Raw genomic sequence first — 23098 nt, forward strand, 5'->3', positions numbered from 1 at the left:
TTCTAGGCAGGGGAGCTATAAGAGCCAGTGCTTTGCAGCAAGAGTGCACACACGTGTCTTTTGCTCAGCACAGGCAGGAAGATCCGGATGGCTGGAGGAGAGTGAGTGTAGGGAGAGGGAGGAGGTGAAATCTGAGAAGCAGAAGGTTTGGGAGTGGGATGGTACTTCAGGGCTGGTATGGACTTTGGATTTTACTCTGGGTGGCTTTTACTCTGAGTGAGATGGAAAGTCATTAGAAGATTCTGACCGAACGAGCAACATGATCTGACCTAGGTTTTAACAGGACCACTCTGGCTCCTGGGTGGCCAATCAATTTAGGGGGTGTTCAAGGGGCCTATTATTCTCATCTAGGAAGGAGTGAGTAGTGGCTCAGACCATGGGGTTACGGGGAGAAGATGGTGAGAAATTATCAGATTCTGGATGTATTTAGAGTGTACTCTTGTCCGAACTTGTTCTTGGACGTGGGATGTGAGAAAGAGAGTGGAGTCAAAGATGGTTCCAAATTGCTCAGTTCAACAGTGGGACAGAGCACTGTTTTGGATATAAGTTCAAGGTGACTGCTAAACATCAAGCAGAGATGAGCGTGCACATTTGGGTCCTGTCTTGAAAGCCCTCGGCTAAACTGGGGCTCCGATACCAAAGTGGCCAGCCACCCCGCTCCAGTGGGCATGAAGGGGGAATGAAGGGGCTGGGTGTGGGGGTTTACAGTGTGCCTGTCACAGGATACTTCTTTTATCTGGTGGATGGCCTGATGCCTAGTTTTCTGACCTGTGACCAGGGGTCCCTCATACAGGAAACGTGTTTATACTGGCAGATACCCTTGTGGCTCTTGTCTAACCTGTGTCCTGTTTATGTCTGCCTGAGCGTCACTCTGGCACTGGGAGCCTACCCTTGTGTCCTCCCCGGCATCCTGGGTCTGGGATAGCCCCTGGTCCTTCACAAATTCAATATACCACCACAATAGGAAACAAGTCCAAAGATCTGTTACTTATGGAACCTGAGTTGGGAGGACAGTTCTCCATCCTCAGGTCACAGGAGGCAGGAATGGGGGAGAGAGAGAGAGAGAGAGAGAGAGAGACAGAGAGAGAGAGAGAGAGAGAGAGAGAGAGAGAGAGAGAGAGAGAGAGACAGCTAGCACTATATACATTGGGGAATAGGGTGTGGATCATTTTAAGATCATGGGCAAATGTCTGAATGGTCTCTTTAAAGGAAACTGCAGGAAAGCAGGGAGCCCAGTCTGCCAGGTAGGAAAAATGCCTCTAAGTTCCTAGCCCTGGCCACTGGCTGGGGCCATCTGGGTGTGGTATTCTACTTCTAGTGCCCAGGCAGCTACCTTTGCTGTCATTTCCATTACAAGCAGATATCTGGATCAGCCACATTGAGGAACTGGAAGGAAGTATAGAACTAGAAACTGTGTCAAGGGTGACCAAGCCCTGCTCCTGGTAGAAAAAGGTTAAACCTCTATTGACGGTGGGTGCCAAGGCAACACAAACTTATAAGAATTCACTGTAGGTTCATAACTCAAATTCAAAAAGAGGTCATAGCTACAGATAGAAATTTACTAGTTAACAGCATCTAGATGGCATTTAAACCCATGAAACACTATCTTATTTATACTAAATGCTAACTTGACACTATCTTACTTATAGTTGGTGCTCAATAAATGATAGTTCCGATTTTTCACAAGTAGGGAAACAGGAGGTAGAGAGAGAAAGGGACTTGCTGAGGTTACAAAGCAAGTTAGAAGTGGAGCTAGGATTAGAACCTCATGTCTCCTTACCTCTGGTCCTCTGCTCTTCCCTGCAATTTGTATTTGTCTATTTTCTCTGGAACTTCATCCCTCTCTCCATTTGCAAGAGTCTGACCAGCCTGCATGGAAAACTCATTGCATGGATATCATGACGACAGCCTCGGTGCAGAGGGCAGGGGTCCTGGTGCTCTGTGCACTGGCCCGGGTCGAGGGTCTGCTTCCTCTAGCCAATTATTTCTCTACTTCTGAATGGGGCATCTGTTCAGAAGTAAGGAGAGGGCTTCTCCAGGCGAACTCTTATGTCTCCGCAGTCTAGGGCCAGGATTTGCCTTTACAACCACCATTCCCTCTTATTCTTTAGCCAAGAGCCTGCTCAGAACGCATTTTTGCAGCCTTTAAATAGGCCAATTGGGGAAGCTATTTGGAAATGCAATGTAGCTCTTGTGCATCATCTGATCAGGCAGCTGAAGCTTCTTTCCCTTAATCAAGACTTGTAGGCTTTAAGTCACTCCCCCCACCCAAAACATACACACACACAGACACACACAATTATCCTCACCCAACAACCAGGAAAGGCCTTGCGAAATTATATATCTCTGGGTCAGATCTCTTAGGTTATCCTTTTTCTTTTCTTTTCCTTTTTTTCTTGAAAAGGAAGCAAGGTCATTGGTGGACGGGAACAGAAGGGGGCCGCTTCTTTGCCTCCCTCTATGAAGCCCAAGCTAGGCAAGCAGTGAGTGCCTGCAGGTCTGACCTCTGGTTTCCCAGCTGATCTGCTTTCAGGGGCAAGTTTGTGGTTTCTGGTGATCTTTTCCATTAGCCACAGGCTTGAGGGCATAATACTAGACAGTGGGTCATCCAAGGAGCAGGTGTGTGTTAGCCAGTTTGGAAAATAAGCAGCTCCTCCACCAATATCCTCTAGAATTAAATACACAAAACCCTTACAGGTGGAAGGTCACTAGAATCCTTTGGCTTCACCTCCCCAACTTCATCACTGATGCTACTGCTGCCCAGAGAAGGCAGGTGACAGGACCAAGGTCACACAGCTGGCAGCTTGCAGAGCCAGGATTGAGACCCAGGTTCCCATGCTCTCAACCAGCACTTACCACGTTGCAGTAGGTCTGGAGTGGAGCCTAAGACTCTGCATTTCTCACAGACTGGTAGCTATGGCTGATGCTTCTCATTCAAGGAATACCCTTGTTGCAACAAGACTCTAAACACTCCCAAATACTTCTCTCATGTTCTGCATGCAAAGTGAATGGCTCAGCTGCCAAATTTGCTAATTGAGTTATTTTGACAAAACCATGTTCAATTCTATCCACCTCATCTCTTGCCTCTGTTGGTTTTGTGCTCTGGGTTCTAGGTACCCCGACCACCTGCAGGTCCCTGCAGGCACCGTGCCCTCTCATGCCTCCATCCCTTTCACGAGCTGTCTCCTCCCCTTCAAGTGTTTTTCTCCTGCTGCTGGGAGACCAGGGGCTTCTTTTTATCTCCTTCACTTTCAACCCAAACACCCTTCCTTACTTCTATGGGTATTCCTGACCGCTACCACCCCTGCCACAGATTGCCACCCCTCTTGTCCCTCTGCAGAGTCATTGTCCTTTCCTTGTCTGGATAGATCACCAGACTGTAAACTTTGTTGGGAGCTGAGGACGGAGGCTCCAAATGCGTGTCTCATTCATCTCTCTGTCTTTCAAACTCAGCGTAGTGCCTGACATATAATCAGCAGACAGAGAATAATAAAAGCAGGAAGGAAGGAGGCAATTTCCCTCCCTGTGAGCCTTGAAACAATTGTATACCACAATTCTAGTGTCTTTCTCCTAATCCGCTCACACAAGAACTCAGATTCAATATTTTCCATCTCTAGAGAAACCAGGTCACAAAACAGTGTCCAGAAGCCAGGCATCTGAACTCTAAGATGCTCCGGCCTCATCCTCCCGTTCTGCCACATCCCCGCCAGCATCCCTCTGGGGTCAGCCACTCTGCCACACTGTCCATTGTCCCCCAACACCCTATGTAGAGTCTCTCCTTCTGATTCAAGTTCCTCTCCTCCCTCCACCTAAGATGTCTTCCACCCTTTTATCATCTACCCTTTAATATCTGTTCTTTAATCATCTACCTTCCATAGTCCTACTCATTTATTTGCCTGTTTCCTCTCAGTAGAATGGATGACTTTTTATAGAACCATCAGAGTTCTCTGTTGACTATACACCAAATTTAAGCTTCAGTTATTGCTTGAAGATTTGTGTCCCCTGCTAGAATGTAAGCTTCTTAATGCCAGGGACTGTCTCCACTTTACCCCTGTATCCTTCCCACCCTAAGGCCCAGCAAAGCATCTTGCCCCTTACAAGTCACTTCTGGCATAAACAGTGAGATTATCTACAGGTGAGAAGTGGAAATGAGATGTAAAATCCCTGAGTAAAGTATCACGGGGCTTAACTCAGGCCCACTTTGTAAAATTTAGTTCAATTCATTAGATTCAATTCAAGCAAGATTTTCTTAATTCCACAACTCGTAAGTCTGTGTGATAAGTGCTGTGGGAAATCACAGACAAATTGCACAATGTTCTTGCCTTCATGGATTTTACATTCTCACAGGTATAAAAAAGAATCTGCTCATATTCAGCTATTATAAAAAACACGATGTGGGATAAATCAAGAACAATGCATTAACGAAGGGCCTCATGCCTGCAGCACAGAGAGAAATGTATTGTAGGTGGGGATTTCAGGAGGTGCGTCATGGAGAACATGACCTTTTAGCTTAGCCTTGTAGAATTAGTAGGGAATTTGAGTAGGAATTTGACTTTTTTTTTTTAAAGGAATAAGGTTTAGAATTATCCTAGAAATGAGAGGCAGCATAGTTGGGCTGGCGTCTGGAGAATGTGCTGGACACGAAGTGGAGGCAGAGAACTGAGAGAGTGGCAGGGGATGAGGGTGAATAGGGAAGATGAGGAAAGATGACTAAAAGGTAAGGCTGCAAAGAGTCTAAGAACCGACAAAGGATTTAGTAAAGCTATTTTGGCCACTGAAATAGGAAACCTGCTCTCTACATCTGTCCAACTGCTTTGGGGAACATCTAACTCCCTGAAGGAATAGCTGGACCTTTCCCCACTCTCTGCCTTCCAGCAGGAGCTAGAATTTGGGGGAAGTCATGGAAAAACTAATCCCCAAAGCCCTGTACGTGTTCATGTCATTATATGTCAAAGTGGCTTAGATTTTCTTAACAAAGTCTCTCCTGTGGGTCAGATCTGTAGAGCTGGACAGAGCCATGGAGTCAAAGAATCGGTTATCATGCCTTAAAGCTTTTCTGGATGTGTTGATAAAAGGATTATTCCTCCCAAGTGACAGGGAAGGAGGAAGAGAGTGGGGCAGATGCTACAGCTGAAGAATATGCAATTGCCTTCGTGAAGGATGAACATGGCCAGGTTGTCCTGGCTGTGTGCCATGGCCCAGCTCCCGTGTGTTTTCCAGGGATTTCAACCATTAGCACCACCCACAGAGATGACTATGGGATTGGATCTGTGTTGTGCTGGGGCCGGCTTGTGTGGAGTCATGAGGGTCAATTGTTTGCATCTCTTCCCAACTCTTTGTTCAGTGATGTCATGTTGATAGCTTGGGAATTTGCTCTGGTGAGGCTATTTACACCAACAAAATTGGTAAATACTACAAAATCAGGGTTTATTTTCTTCAGAAAGCCAATCATTAAAACTTTACCTGGACAACACTAGATGGGATAAGAACAAAGTAATCAAAGGCCAAGGCAAAGAAGGGCTTAGTGGAGGCCTGAAAATGTCACCAGAGAGTGGCATTATGCCCCTTTGCAGAACAGACTTCCAGTACTCTCCATCTCTCTACAGACAGAAAGCAAACACTCAAGGACTATGTACTATAGTTCTACAAATTGCAACACCAAACAGTTCAGATAATGAGGCTTTGATCCCCAAAGATATCATCAGCGTGGGTAATGTCTTATTGTGAAATAGCTTTATTAAAGTTCTGTACATGTGTGGCATCATGCTAGGTTCTATATAGAAAGACTTTGACAATATGGCTCAAACCACATGAAGCAAGTGACAGCAGAAGACTAATTCAATTAGTCACTAATTCAGTCTTTCATATGTTTATTCATTCATCCAAGCATTTGGTGAACCTGAGTAGAATGGGAATATTCTTTGGAGTCAGACAGAGCGAGGTTCAAATCCTCTCTTCTCTGTTTACTGGGTGTAGGGCTTTGGTTAAGCCATTTAACATAGCCAAGCCTCATTTTTTATAACTGTGAAAGTGAGGAGTATAATTCCTATTTTTCAGGGTTGTAGGGAGGATGAGATGAAAAATAAAATTTAAAATGCCCTTGTGTGTTGCCTAATATATGGTGGACACTCATTACATAGTGTTTACTCTTATTTTTATAATCAGTTATTCAGCCATGTGTATCTTCACTTATTAGTCCAATAAATATTTCATGAGACACTTAGTCTAGCAATGTGCAACTGCGTAAGATTATGTGAAAAGAGAGTAAGATATAGTCTTTGCCCTCTGGGAGCTGGCCAGCTGGTAGAGAAACTTAGAGTAAGCTGGGCATTCCTATGTGCTCGACTTTCATTCATCCTTGTGTGACTTTTAAACTTATGCAATGAAAAATAAAATCACAAACTCTCAGTGCCAACTTTGCCACAGATTTGCCATTTGACCGTGGGTATGTCACACATTATGAACTTCGGATTCCTTTTACTTCAGCAAAGCAATGAATGGGAGCATACTTTTAGTGCAGGAAAAGTCCCCAGACATAATCTAGTCTGATCTAATGAGGAGACCAAGGGACACCAAGGCTAAGCCAGCTGCCCAATGTCACACAGTAAATTAGTGGCAAGATACAAATTACAACCCTAAATAATTCCTAAGATATTTTCCAGCTCAAAATTCATGTTTCTATGACCTTTTAAGCACTAATAACTTAGAGCATAAGTATGATTGAAACAATTTATAAATGGCATTTATGGCAAATTGAATTTTCCTTTCACAATTGACATGAACTTCAATCATATTAGCCATCACGTTCAGTTTATTTTCATGTCTTTAGCAGCCACTTTTCATTTGTAATAGGATATGAAATGAGAATACAATATGTGTATTTGGTCACATAGCTCTCTTATATTGTACTAAATATTTGTAATGTTTATAGATTGTTTGTATTATTTGTGGAGGCCTGTGTTATTAAAGTTTCAAAAGACACAAAGATTTTATGAAGCTGTAAAGTCCAAGAATTTACAGACATGGAGAACATCTCTGCATTGAAGGAGATGATAACTTCAAGGGTTTCTGAGTAATGTGACAGATATGTTGACGTGAATTAGTGTGTAGGTAAAATGTACAGTTAAATATGCTGATATCCATCTATAGAGAACCAGTTTTCTGGCATACTGAAGAAGAGAGACTTGTATATGGAAACATAAGTTTTAGAAAGATTTGATCTTCGCTCATCTTATTTACTAAAGTATCTCAAAATGAAACAGTTACTGTATCACTACATCTTTTCTTGAATGAATGAATGAATGAATGAGAATCAAGTTTCTGTTGCTGAAGAGTCAATGAGGTGTAGCGTTCTGGTGTCAGCACCATGGACAGCTCACACAGTCTGACAACATTTTGGCTAAAGTGTTTGCTAAATAAAGACTTTTATCTGGGGCAGTTAATTCTCTTCTAAAAGTCATCTTCTGCCCTAAGTTGGGCACCACTAGTCTTTCCTGAACTCAAAGAAAGCTCTATCCTTTACCTGTTTAGAATCAGTCCTTGTCTAACTATGTTGCTGTTCCAGCAGAACTCAGCTGGGGAAATCCTCTATGAAGTCAGCCGCTCTGCTCCTCAGAATCCATTTTGCTTTCCACCTCACCACTCCTTTGTTGTGAACTTCACTAGAACCTGGGCTAAACGAAACTCATCCCAATTAATTACCAGTCAATGAATCTATACCTTTTTATTCAGACATGAAAGATAATGAAATCAAGCTTTTTGAAACCCTTTCCAACAAAAGCCATTGAAACAACAACAAACCAAAGTTTTTGTGCTCATATTCCATGCAATGAATCAGTTAGTCATAAAATCCCATTTCTCTCATCAAATTAATCCATTTGAGGCAGGTTTATTACCAATATATAGCAGATGGGTTATTATACAATGGCCACACATAGCTTATAGTTAAAAGAGGTTTGGTGGAATTTTGGGTGAGTATCAAAAAGTACATGAATACTGAAGTAATAATATAATAACAACATCTACAATTATACACTTACTGTGTACCAAGAACCATGATGAGACTTTATATAACTATTCTTGGTCTTCATGATAACATTTGAAGGAGTTATTGTTGTTTCCACTTTCTATACAAGAAGAAGCAATGTCTTAAGGTACTTGATTGACATTCTCAAATTCATATATTTCCTACAGTTGATTGAAATTCCCAGGGTCATATATTTACTAAGTCTTACAGCCAGGGTTTGGACACAGACTGAATGACAAGCTACTGTTTTGAGGAGTTAGTGTGTGAGAAAGTTTCCTCAGTATTAAGAAAAAAGAGGCATTCTTCCATTCACCCTTTGAAAGGTATTTGTAGAGAATTCTCAGAGGCAGGGATGAATCCTTTGGACAAAGAATTTACAGAATAAATTGACTTAAAAAATAAAAAGACCCAATTGAATTGGGGATAAGGGGAAAATGCAGAACTGAGAGGTAGAAGGAAATGTGATAGCATTTATAAGTTGTAGGGAAAGTATTTTTTTTTTGTCTCTGTTTGGTAGTCTTTCTATATTTGGTTTAAATGTGCTGTAAAATGTTATGTTGTAGAAGAGGGTTAAGGTCTCTTAAAAAGGACAATCTGTGTCCAAGATGAGGTCATAAAATTTCAGAGAGCCGACAAAGCAAGCAACAGGTCTGACTGTTCAAAAATTAAGAAGGACAAGAAGGTTAGAATAAACTACAAAAGAGGCTATGAAAACTTTTCCTTATTGGGAACTTGCCAGTCCCACTGAAAGTCAAGGCAACCTTTGCTTCTGAACTTGAACAAAAGAGGTTATGAGAGATCTGAAATGTCATACTGCAGAGTTGCCTATAGGAAAAAGGTAACCTGAGGTATCTCTGACGATTATTTCTGGGGTGTAGGTACCAAAAGAGAAGGAACTGCTCAGCTTTTGAGACCAGATTTTATCATCATAAATATAACCTACTAACATTTAAATTAGAGTCTGTATTTCATTTTATCCAACAAGTGTGTTAAAAATTATATTGGTCTTTTTAAAATGGTATATGTCCTACTATTTTAAAAAAATAAATCCAGTAATCTTCTAAATATGTATGTAAAAGCTTATAATAAATGGCTTATGAATAACCAAAAGTGTGGAAGAAAGATAATGGTAAAAGCAGAGGTTGGAGTTAGGGTGTTATTAGGATACAAAAGCCATGTTGTAAAGTGTTCCATCATTGTTGATGGCGAGTTGCTTCCAGTAGCCAACATGACAGGGTCTGTGCGGGCACCAGTCCCTCTGCAGGGACAGTCTGCCCTCCACTCACTTCCTATAAGCCCTGTTCTCTAACTGGCTCACTCCTCCTTATGCTTCATGTTTCAGCTTCAATGTCACACCCTTGTGGAAGTGACCTTATACACTAGGTTACCCTCCCAATGTGTTGCTCCATCAGTGCTCTTTATTTTTCCTTTACGGTAAATAATAACAACAGTGCACATTGATCCAGTGCTGTATATCAGACACTTGTCTAAACCCTTCACAGACATTATCTCATTACTCTCTCAATAACCGTGTGAGGTAGACAAAATCATATGTTCACTAAACTAAGATATAGTCACATATATGTACCAATATTTTATGTACCATTAAGGAGAAAAAATGCTGCCAGTAATAGCCATAAGATACTACTAATTATCAGATGAGTTCTCATTTCAGGGATATCACCATGTGGAAAATTCTGTGCCTTAGAATTAATGTCATGACGTATTATTTTCACCATTTTACAGATGAGCAAACTAAATCACAAACAGTTAAAGATTTTCCCAAAGTCATCTACGAAGTGGTGGAATCTAGATTTGAGTCTTAAAGGTCTGACTTTAGAATTTACCCTGTAACTACCAGCCTATGCTAGTATATCAGTACATGATTAAAGGCTATAATGATACATTTATTTGTGTGGTTCTGTGTTCAGTTACTAGCTATCTAAGAAACTGTGTGCTGTATAAAGGTAAGACTTGTGTCTGTATTATTCACGGCTTTGTCCTCAAGCCCAGCCCATTGTTTAGCAGATTGTTGGTGCAAGGACAACATGAAAGATAAAATATTGGATTTGGAGACAAATTCCATGCACTTCACTGCTAGTTTTGCAATTTATTCATGGTATGACTTTTGACAAGTCCCTTTTTCTCTATGGGCCTCAGCTTCTCTATTTATGATATAAAGGGTATTTACATTGGATTTTTTCTGTTCTCCAGCTCTGAATTCTGTGTCCTGAAAATCCTTTATGAAAGCCAGTGCTCTGGCTTTGGAGGATGTAGAATGAGGATGACCAGTGATTCTTGATCTCTTGAAGGATAGACAACATGTGCACACAGGAAACTGGGACCAACACAAATTTCTACACTTAACAATCTGTAGATCATTTGACCCAACCCTTCCTTCTATACCTGATGAGCTTGAGGTTTGGGAAGGGTTTACTTAGTAGCTCAGTGAGTTGGTAGCAGAGAGAGGTCACCTGACTACGGTACTGGTGTTTTGCTTCCCTTCTCTTGAAAACATTAAGCAGTCAAAATATTTTACCCCTGAGATACACCTGCCCCCTCCAGCTGCAACTTGAGTCATTACCTTTTGCATGGGCTCTTAGCACACGTGAAGGTGGTGCTGGTTTCTGCAGTGCTGTCCCAGGCTTGTCTTGCAGGGATACATTCAGGTACATTCAGTCATGCAACTAACTGTTTCAGGGCAGAGCATCTGGGGCATGGCAGGTTCCCCACAGCTTCATTAATGTCTTTGTTTCACCAATATTGACTGAGCCCCAAGATTGGGTCAGCCACCAGGGAGAGAAGGAAAAGAGACACTGCCACTCTCTCCAGGTGCCCATGATCAAGCTGTGTTAATACTGGGCTCTGTTTCATTTTTTAGAGAGGCAGTCAGGGCAACATAGCAAGACCTAAGCATTGAAGTCAGACAGACCTGGGCAAAATCTTGGCTCTGCCTCTGACCATTGGTATGGCTTTGAGCAAATCACTTAATTTCCCCAAGCCTCAATTTTCTGCTCTTTTTAATAAGAGGAGAAACTATTCACCTTTGCTAGCTAATTGTGATGATTATAATCAGTGCAAAGTACCTGGTATATTGTATGGCAAGAGTACGTGTTCAGTAAGTGGGAATTATCGAATCAGGGGCAAAAAGAACCCCCCAGTGTTGGCAATGTTTAACCCACAGAAGACCTAATCGTGACGGAATGGAAGGCGTGATGACAGATTTCCGTGCGGAAGGGGCCTCTGGAAGCCTTTTAAAACACAGCACTTAGCAGTCGCACTGGCCGCTGGGTTTCTGGTTTTTTGAAGGGAGCCTGTCCATTGCACCACACTGTCCTCTCTCCCTCCTGAGGGCAGCTTTTGTTGCAATGTGGATGACTAAAGGCCTCTAATAGAAGTGTGTGCATGTACATGTGTGTGTGTGCATGCGCGTGTCCCAGCCTTTTGATTATAGCATTGAATGGTCTCTTAATTAAAACTTCATTAGACGGGTTTGGGTCTCTACTAGTCAATGGGGTGGATGCTGTGGAGGCGGTGGGGGTGGGGTGGGGAGGAATATGGATTTATGTTGATAACACCTGGATTTGGCCTCCGGACGGGGCATCCAGAATTCAGAATGCTCCTCCCCAGTCAGGTGAGGCCAGGCGGCCTGGCCCTGCAGGGTGTGAACAGCCTGTCGTACTCTCGAGTGGCCAAAGATGGACAACAGTGAAGCCTGGTGCAGGCCACTTGGACACACGTTGCTTAATTTTAATGATTCACAATGATGCTCCATCATATACCAGGAAATGTACCGTAAAAATGTTTTGTAAAAGAACGTGAGCCTTGGTAATGGGAACCTGTGTCCTTAATTAAATCACTGCCGGAAAGCGGGGGCTGTGTGTGCGAGGGGGCAGAGCGAAGGGAGTAGATGGCAGGCCAGAGAAGAGAAGGGAAAGAAGGAAAATGAGAAAAATCAAGAAAAAGAAGACAGTAGGGGGGAATGCATTTAACCGGAAGTGACCGGACTCTGCCGCAGGCACCTGTACGAGCCGTGTCTTGTTTAACCTGCGCATTGACCCTCGCGGTGTCCAGACTGTACTTTTTGTCTTTTATTTGTGGATGAGGAAATTGAGGTGAATCTGGGATTTAACTTGGGCCTCTCTGACTCTAAACCCAAATTCTTTTTACTGCTGCTTGCTAGAAAAGAGAGCCAGAGAAAGACATACCGATAGTAAGGGACATAGACACACACACAGAGGAAGACAGAGCCGGAGAAGCAGGGACCAGAGAGAGAAACTGAGGCAGTGCAAAAACACAAACCCTGAGACATAAAAAGAGAGACAGACAAGGAGGGAAATAGAACCACAAAGCAAAGGAGGGATGAGGAGGAGAGGCGAGAGTGAAAACATGGCTATGAACATCACCAGGAATGAGATGAGCAAAGTGAAATTAATTTGGTTCTGCCGAATGTCCACGTTATGTAAAGTGGTGTAACAGTCCAGATGGAAGGACGTGGAAATGACAGTTCTCTCAATTCGGGGAAGCTGCAACTGAGGTCGAGGTCACTCTGAGGAAGGGACCCCTCTGAAGCAGAGTTCAGGCATTGCACGCTATCCAGAGGTTCTGCGCCTTTCCCCCAGATTCCTGCCTAGATGAAGGCAAAGCTCCCACTCTTTGCTGACCCCCTCTGGGTCTCTGGACCCCTTTGTTTTATGGCATTGATGACATGGGCAGGATCAACAGGTATGACCCATTGCACTCAGACTGCACTCTGGAAAATCACTCGTCTTTGCACCGTAATTGTATAGAAGGAATTTGATTTTAAACTCCCAAAGATAGCTAATGCTTGGGGGGAAAAATATCAATGAGTCTCTTTTGTGGAGTGAAGAACCCTTTTGCAAAATGAATAATTACGCTTGGCTTAATTTATTTTGTATATTTCACTTTGCTGTTTCAGGTTTTGTTCAGGCGGGGAATTGCATTATTAATCATCCTGTGTTCCAAATAGTTTAAGTATATATTTTATCCTCACAGCATTCTCGTGATGAGGAGAGGGCAGAGCTTATGTTCCCCATCTTTTAGGTTAGAAGGATGAAGCTCAGAGAGATGAAGTGGCTTAGGGAAGGCCACCTAGCAACTTTTGGAAAGCAGGGCCCCAGGGTCCCATAAGGTTGACAAGCACATTGCCTCATCTCATCTATATCCCTTTAACCTCCTGTAGAGGTATGGTACATGGCCAAGTAGGGTCACGGAGGTGGGTCATTGTGATGAGACACAGGGTTATGCCGAACTCATTCATCTTACATGGTTTGGTGGTGGGGACCTCTGACTCCAGAATCAAGCAGACCTGGGTTCAAATTCTGACCCTGTGGGTGTCTGGCTATATGAACTGGGGTCAAGTCATTTGACACCTGGGGCTTCAGTTTCCTCACCTGTGAAATCAGGACAACAGTAGCACCGCTTACCAGGGTGTTTGGGTGGATTAAGGGCCAAAAGGTGGATCAAACATGTCATAATTAACAAGATCCATGAGCATCACTTATTCTTTCCCTTTGGCTGAGTTACAGCCAAGGGACCCCAGATAAGGGCCACGGCCGGGGAAGGACATTAAGGCCACCAGAGAACCAGAAATGAACCAGCCCCCTAATAATAATCACAACAATAGCTGGTAGTTAGTATTTATGGAGCCCATACTGGGAACCCGCATTCTTCATGTTCAGTGAGAAGGGGTGGCATAATTAACGTAGGTATGAGGAAGCTAAGTCTAGGCTGGAGACAGGAAGTGTTACGCAGTCACAGCCGAGGAGCATCAGGTTGACAAAGGCAGAGCTGTGATCCCATCCTGACTCCAGTGCCCGTCTGCTCTTCCCTCAACTGCCTCGCTGCCCCCCACCACTTCCATTCAGTGTTTGGGAATGACTGCCGTAGTTACCCCTGTGTCTGTGGTTTTGCTTTCTCTGGTTCCAGTTACCCGGAGTTAACCACGGTCTGAAAATATTAAATGGAAAAGTCCAGAAATAAACAATTGATAAGTTATTAATTACACGTCATTCTGAGCAGTGGGATGAAATCTCGAGTTGTTTTGCTCCATCCTGCCCAGATGTGAGTCACCTCTTGTCCAGCGTATCCAGGCTGTCTGCACCACCCGCCCATGAGTCACTTAGTAACTGTCTCAGTAATCAGATTGGCCATCAAGGTACCACAGGGCTTGTGCTCAAGTCCCCCTTATTTTACTTACTGATGGCCCCAAAGTGCAAGAGTAATGATGCTTGCATATTGTTATAATTGTTCTATTTTATTATTAGTTATTGTTGTTAATCTCTTGCTATGCCTAATTTATAAATTAAACTTTATCACAGGTATGTATGTATAGAAAAAAAACGTTGTATATATAGGGTTTAATACTATCTGTAGTCTCAAGCATCCACTGGGGATGTTGGATTGTATCCCCTGTAGATAATGGGGTGGCTGCTGCATTCTTGTAGGGGGGATGTGGGATTTTTCAGGGCTGCTTCCCCACACCTGCAGAACTGGGGCAAGCAAGTGTCTTAGCCCCTCTAGACCTCTGTTTGCTCTTATTCTGTAAGGTGGGGTTTGTAATAGAACCTACCTCATGGAGTTGCTGTAAGGATCACTTGAGTTAGTTAAAGAAAGAACTTCCAACACTGCCCGGCAGTTAGTTCTCCCTCTGTGTTCCCTCTCGTTATTTTTATTACCCTTCCTCCTCACCATGAGACCCCCAACGCTCCATGCTCCTTCCTCTGCCACCTGTGCTCTCTGCACACAGGCCCCTCCCAGCGCTCGTCGCAGCTGGTGGGAGTGATGCATTTTCCTCTCGGGCTTCCTACCCCACTGCCTGAAGGCAAAATGTAAGATGGATTTGTTCCTGTGCCCCCATCTCCCCTGTGGCAGGTACAGAGGAACTGTGCAGAGAATGGCAATGGGTCTAAAGCCGTGAGGTGCAGACCAGAGGTGAACCAGGTTGGGGGAGGACGGGAGGGGAGCCGCGGCCTTGAGGGGCAGGGCCACCGAGTCAGGGAGGAAACGTGACAGGCCCAGCCTGGACAACAGCACAGCAAGGATGGCGGTGCAGGCGGCAGTAACGATAATAACACCACTGCTCACCCAGTGCTGCCTACGCGTCTGGAGATGTGGTAACTGTTTCCAATGTGCTGTCTGCAATCCTTGTGGCAAGTTTTAAAATTTCAGATGAAGCCCCGAGTTGCAGTGACTGATCCAGGGAGTGAACAGTAGATGGAGGGTGCAGCCTCAGGTGGCCTCAGTGGCCAGGCCAAGGCCTTTCCTCTCACCAGGCTGTGTCCCTGGCTCCCCACCCCTTCCAGGCACGTCTGAGAAGCTTGGAGGATGGGGGGGGGAGGCTCTGGGGCGCGCAGCAGGGGGTCGGGGTGGGGAGGGGGCAGCCTCTGGCCGGCAGGCCCAGCTCTGCGCATCCACGTTAAGTGTCCTGTGCTCGTCAGCTGGAGCAGGTTCTTCCTTCCTAATTGTTGGAGATGTCTGCTCCACATCCGTTCCAGGCTGTTAGTGAGATTTCATCACCCCACAGCATCCTCTGTCAGCCATGATTTTGAGGGAGGCTCTTCCCCACGTGCTTTTCTCCCAGACACTAATGATAGATAATTGTGTGTGTGGTGCACTCGGAGGTGGAGGAGGCCAGAAAGGAGGGGAATGGAGTCAGGGGAGACGGGTGCCCCTGGCTGAGCCTCTGGAGCGGAGGCACCGTGTGGCCCTGCTGACAGCCTCCCAGCAGCCCCGGCCACCTCACACAGGCTGAGCCAACACCAATTAGTCCCCATATAGCCTTGATTAAGGACTCTAATCTCCATCAGACCCAGTCACCAGCCTGTGCCACCAGAACCTTTCAGTCTCTATTATTTTTTTCTTTGTGCTATCAGAGGTGTGCTGATGCATGGCAGTGAGGGGCCGGCGGCTAAAATGCAGGTGTCCAAGTTGTCTCAAGTGCCTGGGGAAGAACAGGCCTGAAAGGTCTCACGCCAGCAGTGTGAGGAAGGAAGGGACATCAGAGACACCCATGCGGGTTGCTCAGATGTCAAGACCAGCCTCCCCACTGCACAGGTAGAGAAATCAGCCCCGAGGAGGGAAGTCCCCTGCCCCAGGTCACACAGCACATTTGGCCGAGTAGACTTCTAAAGAAGCTCCAAATTATATACTCTTATTATTCCACTCCAGTCCTGTTTCCCTGCCTTCCAAGCCTCTGTTCTCCAAACTCCCAAACTTATCCGGCTCCCTCGATCAACAGAGAGATGCTGACTTTAAGAAACAAGACCACAGCATGTTAGAGGAAGAATTAAGGACTGGAACTGAATGAGATTTGGAAGGGTGTTTTGGGATCTCTGAGTACTGCCTACTCATAGTACAGATGGGAAGACCGAGGTCCAGAAAGGTAGAATGATTTGCAGAGGAGTAAAGGATGTAAAATATATCCCCTGATGGTACTACTTATACTCAAAACTGCACCAATTATCTTGTTGCTTTACTACATGATCATTTTGCCCTTAATTTTCCCTTGTCCCCTCTCCTCCTGCTCGGGTCCCTCCTCTGTTAACCTTGTCTCTCCCCAGTGCTTGGTCTCTGCTTTGCTCACGGAGCGGAATCGGGGCAGACCTTCTGCAAGAAGCTTCACAGGGTCTGCAGGTGGGTCTCAGATGCCCCTGCTCTTATCAGTAGACCCAGGGGGAGTTAGAGCAAGACAGGTACAGGGAAGGGGAGTTATTGATAAGGTTGGAAAGATTGGCTGAGGCCTGTCATCAGGGGCTTTGAGTGTTAGACCAAGATCTATGCGCTTTGCACTGAAAACAACTGGAAGACTCTGAGAGTTTCGGGGACAGACCATGGGTGCAGGTGTTCTTTGAGAAGATAACTGGCCAACAGTCAGATCCTATAGGGGACACTGAACATAGGGAAAGTAGTGACAAGACTCTTGCAGTACCACACACAGTGTTGAGGGCAGTGGCAGTGAGGAGAGATGGAAAGACATGGATCTAGGTGACACCAAAGAAGTGGAATCAGTGAGATTCAGATATCATTTGGATGCTGAGGGTAAAAACTAGGGCCCAGTTAGAGATTTTTCTAAAATTTCCAATTTGGAAAGAAAGCGGTACCTTGATTCATAGAGATGGGGACATACAGGTTTGACGTACATCAGAAGCTTTTGCCACTATAATGCTGCATAACAACCATTTTGTTGTCAACAACTATAAGCATATATTTTTTTCTTTTTTGCACATATCTGGGTGGACTGATCTAGCCAGGGTTCAGCTGCCCTTGACTGTAAGCTCAGGCAGAATCCAGATCTGTCCCACGTGTCTCCCATCCTCTATGGACCAGCCACTGCCTGGAGATGCTTTTCTTTTGGTGAGAGGCAGTAGTGCAAGCATGCAAGAGAGAAAGTCCAGCCACACAAACACATTGCAAACTTTGACCCATGTCACCTCTGCCCCCATCCCACTGGCCCAAGCAAGTCGTATGCCATGCCTGAAGATAAGGGGTAGGGAAGAAAGTTTACTTTTCCCACAATCAGCCATGGCAAAGATGTACCTGCATAATGCTACCACAGGGAAATGACCCTCAGTGTCTACAGCACATGGAAATTGTCTAATTAAAGGTGGCTTTCCTTGTTATTCCTTGTGGTCATGTTTATTGCTGTGACATTTGTGGTGGTATAAAAGAGCATTAGCTTTGGAGACCTGACTCTATGACCTTGGGCAAGTGAGTTGTCAAGTTTGAGCTTCGGTTTCCTTGTTTTACAATGAGAGCGTTAGTACCTTCCTCCTGGCACCAGCAATGGGTGTGACAGGCAATGACATAAGTCAGGTGTTTTCTTCCACTCCTAGCACAAAGTGTAATGCTATGTCCAGCGCATGCCTCTCCCACCACATGCCTGGCCCTGAGCTGGGCTCCAGGGACACGGAGGTAAGAAGCCCAGGGTGGCCCCCTTGGAGTCAGAACAGGGAAGGATGCCGCACCTAGTGCTCTGGGGGCCCAGAGAGATGTCTTGCCAAGCCATGGTGACAAGGAGAGTAAATAGAAAGTTAATAGTAGGCAGTGCCCCAGCCTGTGACGATAAGTGATGATGGAGTCAAAAGCAAGTGAAAATGGAATCATAAGAGTATGACAGGGTGAGCGGAGGGAGCCACACAGCCAGGACTGCTTGGGAAGGAGGCTTTGCACTCTCACGGGCATGAGCGCCTCTGAACTGGGGAGACGGAGGAGGCTGCAGCCTCTGGCCTGAGCCTTGCTGGTGCCCATATCTCCTTCTGCAGTAGGAGCCACAGACAAAGGCAGCAGGTGTTAGTAGTTCCGGACACATGGGGACCAGCCTTGAGGATTATCTAATTTAAACTGCCCAAGATGTGCAGATAAAGAAACTGCAGTCCCTTTGGCTTTGCAAAGGGCATACCTTGGATTAGAGACCACCCTTCATCCTAAGCAAGCACCTTTTCTTTGCACTAAAACAAGATACTGAATTGGCCTCACCCACCTGGGAACAATAACAGTACAAACTCAAACAGCTATTAATTATATTTTCAGCAAGAAGAAATGTGTCAGAGACTGTGCTTGAGAACATTTCAGATACATCACTTGATCCTTCTAGCAGATACCTGCTATCAGCCTCGTTACAGAAAAGGGAATATAGACTCAAACAAAGAGGAAGCACCTTGATCAGGTTCTTATAAATGTGAAATGGGAGATCCAGGTTTGAATGCAGCACAAGGTGATTTCGAGGCCCACACTGTGAACCATTTCACCAGCCCTCCGGCCCTAAGTCATGAGCAGGAACGCATTGTCTACGTTGGAGTGGTTTAGAAGAGGACCACGCGCGACAGCCTCAGGCTGTTCATGACCGGGAAGTTCTGTTGTTTTTACTCAAAAGTTTATCGGATGAGAATGTGTGTAGCAAAGAATGAGAACTCAACACATGGAGGTTAGGAGATAAATATTTTTAAACCAACACAGTTTATCTATAGGTGATGACACAGAATTCTGGTAACCAGCCCCATAGAAATTCACCTAATTGAACTCTCTTCAAGAACCACTTCAATGAAGAGAGTAAACTCCTTTTTCAGGCCCACATTATTAACCATATGTAAATGTATGTTTTTAATGTGCTTAAGGATATTTCAAATGCATCTTACCTTTTTTATAATATCTGTTTGTAAATGTAATATTCTCCTTTTAGGAAACTCAGAAACATCAGAGGAGTACAAAATAAATTGCTACAAAGGCTGCAGGCTGCATTGCAGTCTTGATACCACCATTGCAGCAGAAGGAACACTAAAGTGGTGGCCACGGGCCTGGGTTTTAATCCTGACTGACCCAGAGGCTAGGCCAGGAATTTGGTCAAATCTCTTCACTCTCTGAGCTTGAGTTTCCCCTTCTGAAATATGAAGCTGGGACGATTTGAACTAAATGATCTTTACTGGCCTTTTCTGCTCTGATGTGAAATAGAATTCTATTTTAGATAGTGTGCATCTGCACTTGTGTTTACACTCTTTATTTCCTTGGCAAATTCTCATCTCGGATGTAAGAAAGTTTCTTCCAGTCCTCAGCAGAGTCATCATAATTCTAAATGAACTCAGCCTGAATACATGGCAATCACAATATATTTATGAACCCATTAATGCGTGTATCTATCCATTCATTCATTCATTCATTCATTCAACAAATGAGTTGCCTACCATTCATCAGGCACAATTACTGGAATACAGGATGACTAAGAAATGATACCTGCATTCAAGACATTCCCATTTAGTGGACATTCCCATTGGCATAGGTATTACTATCATGAAATATATCTTTTCATGTATTTAACGTTTATTTACTGAATGCCTATTCTGTACCAGGCAGCACAGCAGGTGCTGGGATGCAGTGGTGAGTATCCCACTTCCTTTACGGAGCTTGCACTGGAGTGCTGGGGGTAGGGGGCCTAGGCATTCACAGTCATGCTGGCACGTATCCCTGGAGAGCTGTTCTTCAACAGCATGGCCATCCTGGTGTGCAGAGGCAGAACTAAAGAAAAGACTCACCCAGAGAAGGGGTTAATAACCCTCTCTCTGGCTGTCAGAGGCTTTGTGTCTTGCAAGAAGGAAATGCTTGGTTGCAAACAGTGGAGGGTTAGCTGAGCCAGCAAAATAGGAAGCAAGAGTCAATAAAGCCGATAGCCATGGCATTGATGGAGATCTTGCCAGAGACACCCAGCCCACGCCAAGAGTGATCACAGTTGAAGCTAAAACTAACAGTGTCGAGAGAGCAGAGGTTAGGGATTTGGAAAGACAACGCAAACAGCTGACTCTTTGTGCTCAGAATTGATGAGCATCTACTCCAACCTTCTGTTTTGCAGATGGGGAAACTCAGGCCCAGCGAGGAGGTAATTGCTGTGTCTCTAGAGTTAATATGTGAGCGTGTACCAGAACCCAGTGCCTGTCTTGGGATTAAAGGAAAAGGGGAGGAAACTAATCTGTTGACCATCAACTCATTGTCTACCTAAGCCACGTGCTTCACTCTTCACTATTTCAATTTGTTCTCACCTCAGCTCTGTCAGATGGACATTACTATCATTCCCATTCTATAGGATGAGAAAACTGAAGCCAAAAAGGTAAAGTAACTTCCCCAAGGCCACACAACCAGGGAGAGAGAACATGAGGGTGGGACAGGGGTCTGTCTGCCCCCCTCTGCCTACCTGCTGTTCTCCAGGCAGCCTCGTGGGGCCCCCCAGGGTGGATGCCTCTCAACTGCAAAATACACATTCGTTGTATAATGAGTGTCAGTAATTAATGATCCATTCTGAGTCAGGGAAAACTTGCCTTGTAAGCACACAAGGAGGAAAGGAAAAAAAATACATAGCAGCACCCTTTTTCTGAATAGATTTCTCATTCTCACCAATATCCCTTCCACCAAAAAAAATAGAACGGGAAATAAATGAACTGTGCCTTTTTCCACACAGTCCCTGATAGGAGAGACAGGAACCTCCACATCTGCCCTTTCCGTAAAGAAGAAAGATCTTCCCCGCCCACCCCAGCCCGACTTCCTGTTCCTTTGCCAGAGGTAACCATTTTACCTCTGCTGTTATGAATCATGAGGCCTGTGGCTTGTGGCAGATCATAAATCAGTCCCGGGAGTCTCGAGGACAAATCCCAGGACTTTTAATCTTTAATATTAGACGTGTTTAAAGTGGTGAATATTTCATGAAGGGACTGTTGCATTTTAACACATCATTAGTGACTCCCACCACTCCTCCTGTTGGTAAATTATCCCCTTCCAAATTTAAGGTCTCTGAGCCCTTTCCCTCCTTTCCCTTCTCTCTGGCAACAGTCAGTCCATTAGGACTTAGGTGACATGTACTTACAGTGCTGCCACTCAGGGGAAGACCCCAGGTGTGAAGTTGTGGGGGAGGGGTGCACTGAGCATTCGTGCCTGGGAGCAGCACCCTCCTCATCTCCCAGGTACACGGAGAAGAGGAAAGGTCTCTGGTCTGTTTCTCCTTCTATCTTTCAACAATCTCATTCTGAATATTTTGATTGCTATCTCAGACCCATTCTTCACTCCATATTCTGCCTTACTACCATTTTAGTTCAGCCAACATTCCTGAAGCCCAGGCTACTTGCTTACTACTTAGTAGGTGTCAGAGTACAGAAATTAAGCAGCAGTGCAATATATAAAACAAGTTAGAATGTTTCTTAAACACTCAAGAATGCTTCGCATAAAGTCAGACATGTAACATTTGTATTTCATCAGGAAAACAATGAGGTTATTTGGTGAATACAGGCATTCTGAAATGGGGAGCTATGAGTGATCGCTGAAGAACCTGTGTTACCTTAGTACCCTGTTCACTACTACATTTAGTTTTGGTTTCACAAGGTTGAGAAATTCCCGAATCCCAAGATATGTCGTTGCAACTAGCATTGGTCCCTCTGCTCACCCTCAGTATCCTTCCCAGTGAAACAAAGATGGCAGGAGAGGAGTTGTTTTTTGTTTTTGTTTTTTTTTCCTGAAGCCTGAGTAAAATAAGTTTACCTGACAAAACTGATGCTCTCTAGTATTCTCAGTTCTGGCATCTGGCATATGGCATCTGAGTGTTTATTCTTCACTTTTTTTTTACTTTTAAAAAGATTTTTTAAAAAAACTTTAAAGGAAAATTAAAATCTAAAATTTTCACAGTCCCTAAGTCTCCCCCATTGAACAATACATCTGTATGGACATGCTTTGAAAACTCCTGTGTCAGATCAATCAAATCACCGCAGGATATGAGGGTTGCAGGTCCTATTTGTGTATGAGAGAGAGAGGGAGTTTGTGTGCGTATGAAGGTGATCACCAGAAGATGAGAAAACAGGCAAGCTGGCAGCAATAGTCTGGAAATTTACCAGAGCCATAAAGGTAGTTAATTATTCATTCAACTCATTGTTGAGCACCAACTCTGTTCTAGGCAGTAGGCTAAGCCAGGGCAGTTTCTACCAGCATTTCTCAGAATGTATTCCACAGAATGCTAATTCTGACTCATTCCACCAGCAAGTCTCCAAAGGTAAAATAAGTTTGGGGACAATTGCATATTCTCCCTCAGGGAGAATCATACTATATTGGCTCTAGGGAAGTGTATAGGATTTCCCAAACTTTTTTTTTTTTTTAATAAAATCTATTTTTGGCAAAGCATCTGTGAACATGTCTAAAAAAACACCTTCAGAAAAAAATAATATCTCATGCAATAAAAAACATTCTTCTACCTTAAGAAGTGTACAGTTGAGCAGACATGATAACAGCAAGGGGTAGGATAGAGAGCTTCTGAAAACCTTTCTAGGATTCCGAAGATACACTAGGAAAGGAGACATGCGCTGGCTGAGTGAAATGAACTCAGCCAATGTGAGCAGATACAATGAGAGATGGCGGCGTGGATTGCTAGCAAGCACTTGTGCAACTGGGCATAAAACATGGCCCCCCCAAAATGGTGGGTGGATGGATGCACACATGAATGAATGGCTGGAAAGGCAAGAAATAAAGGGGAAATAGAAAGAGCAGAGAGAGGAAAAGAGGACAAGAGAGGAGATCACAGGGAGGTAA

The 23098-nt window shown here is 44.4% G+C and overlaps 1 protein-coding gene across 1 annotated transcript in view; it reads left to right on the forward strand.

Moving 5' to 3' along the window:
* The window catches only part of ASTN2 (astrotactin 2), an 808895-nt gene that overhangs the window by 361805 nt on the left and 423992 nt on the right, over positions 1–23098 (forward strand). The window lies entirely within an intron of this gene.

This window comes from Lemur catta, chromosome 10, assembly GCF_020740605.2.
Source record: "Lemur catta isolate mLemCat1 chromosome 10, mLemCat1.pri, whole genome shotgun sequence".
In the NCBI taxonomy this organism is placed as follows: Eukaryota; Metazoa; Chordata; class Mammalia; order Primates; family Lemuridae; genus Lemur; species Lemur catta.